The sequence below is a fragment of the Lolium rigidum genome, chromosome 2, assembly GCF_022539505.1.
Source record: "Lolium rigidum isolate FL_2022 chromosome 2, APGP_CSIRO_Lrig_0.1, whole genome shotgun sequence".
In the NCBI taxonomy this organism is placed as follows: Eukaryota; Viridiplantae; Streptophyta; class Magnoliopsida; order Poales; family Poaceae; genus Lolium; species Lolium rigidum.
In genome coordinates this window covers 172,748,580-172,750,907 of record NC_061509.1, presented here as the reverse complement: position 1 = coordinate 172,750,907, position 2,328 = coordinate 172,748,580, and positions in this window count along the sequence as shown.

The window sequence follows — 2,328 nt, the reverse complement described above, 5'->3', positions numbered from 1 at the left end:
TAATTAACTACATATGCTAGCACACATACAGTGTGAGCAAGATCTGCTTCTCCCGCTAATGGATCATTATATGGTTCACCATGATAAACCCACCTAACATATGTGCGGTCCATCCCAAAAATGTGTAAATGATCTTCCACTACATGGTGAGGCCTCTTCTCACCATTCATACATGTGCAGCGCGGGCAATACACGTCCAGGTTGTGACCTTCATGAGCTCTAACAAACCCCATAAAGGGTTGAACACCATTTATATATGAAGGGGAACATAAGTGTCCATGCAGTATCCAAGTTCTGTCCATCTGTTTAATTATGAGATACAATGGTTGGTGTTAATTTAAGGCGAAGTAGGAAATGTATATCCATCGAGTACAAAACAATACTACATGATTATGCATTTCAGCAATCATGTCAAGTTCAAAACAAAAAATGTCCATCGACATTTTAGCAAACAGATCGTGTACAAAACTCTGCCATGGCATTTCAGCAAATTAACGGATCGAGTGCAGAACTGACTCTATATGCCCACGCAAATGAACAAATTGATCGAGGACAAATCGAGCGGAAAACTATAAAGTGCCAATTAGTTCGAGCATACTGACGAATTTTTTTAGCCGCATCAAGAAAATAGAAATCGTTAGGCCGTCTTTCCTGATGCATGATTGAGCTAGAGATAGCAGCCCTACCGTGGATCAACTTGACCGCCGGTGCATCTCGAGAAGATCGGCGGGGAGGGGAATCTTCTTCTTCGCATGGACGGGACATGGAGGGGAAGCTCTTCGCACGGACGGGGATAAGTTGTGTAGGGGTGGGTGGGGGGTCATGCGGCCGGGCCGCCGGGGTGATAATTAAGGTCGGTAGGTGGTGTTTAATGGAGTTGCGTGTGTAATTTGCCGTGCACAAGGTTGAGGAATAGGCGGTTCCCTTTGCCGAGCGCAATTCAAACTATCCCACCCATGTAGTTTAAATTCGCCCTATTTTCGTTAAATCGACATAAAGTCATGTGACTGGGGGGGAATTAGCAAAGTTGCTTGAAAATTAGTAAAACTCTGGAATTATCCTTTAAATATGCTCTACTTCGTGTGAAAATCGGGGTGTGGAGGCATGTTGAGCTGTTTTATTTGTACTTTCTTCATTAAAACTCCCATTTTATGCACTTTGGATGGAAAGAAATCATTTGTACATAAATTTTGACAACGCCATTTGCAAACATTAATTGTTTTACATGCCAAGATGCACCCGACCATCCACCAAATATGGGGCAAAAGTTTATCACAATCTAGATATGTATAATTAGTGAGGAACCCCTTTAATTTTGTGCAATTTCAACTAATTAGCTAGATAGAAGGGGTTAATTAATTAGGCCATGTTAGGGGTTATGTGTTTTAGATTAGGGTTGTGTGGATTCAAATACAACTTTTTTTATTTGTGTGCTATGATTAATCAAAACTAGATCGATCAACTGCGCACACATTATTAGAGGCACATGCCTTTGCGCACAAAGTGCATGTGTGTTGTTGGCCACCAACGAGAGAGAGAGAGAGAGAGAGAGAGAGAGACGAGAGAGCGATTGAAATCCCCAAATTAAACACATATATATGCATGCATGGTTAGGCCATGCATGCATATTAATTATATATATTTTGTGAGGCAAATTAATTAAAGTATCTTTTCATTTGAGACCTTGTCAAAATTCAAGTTACTTAATTTAATTTTCAGTACTAATTATATAATTAATGAATCCCAATAATGTCTATATATATGATCGATATAGGCCATATATATCAATTGGGGTTAATCTAGGGTTTACTAGCTATATATAGAGCAGGGTTTTATTAGATCGGGTTATTAGCTTGGGGTTATGTGTTTTAACGAGGGTTTGATTAGCTAGGGTTAGTTATATATATGGTTTAGGGTTTAGGGTTAATGGCACATTTAGAGGACCGCGAGGACCCCTAGCTTGCTTGATGCGCAATTAAGGGTCGTCGTTGGCCTATAGCTAGCTATATAGGGTTGAGTATGGTTTATTTAGAGGGTTTATGTGTTAGGGTTAATTATAACTTGTTGTGAATTAAAATAAAACTTTTTTATTAGTGTGCTACACAATTAATCAAAACTCAAGCTAGATCGATCGAGTGTGCACAGACATGCATTATTAGAGGCACCCGCCTTTGCGCATAAAGTGCAAGCATAATGTGTGTCGTTGCTGGCCACCAATCGATAAAAAGAGAGATACAGAGAGATTACTGAAATCGCCAAGAATGTTCAAATATATAAATATATATATATATATATATATATATATGCATGCATGGTAGGCCATGCATG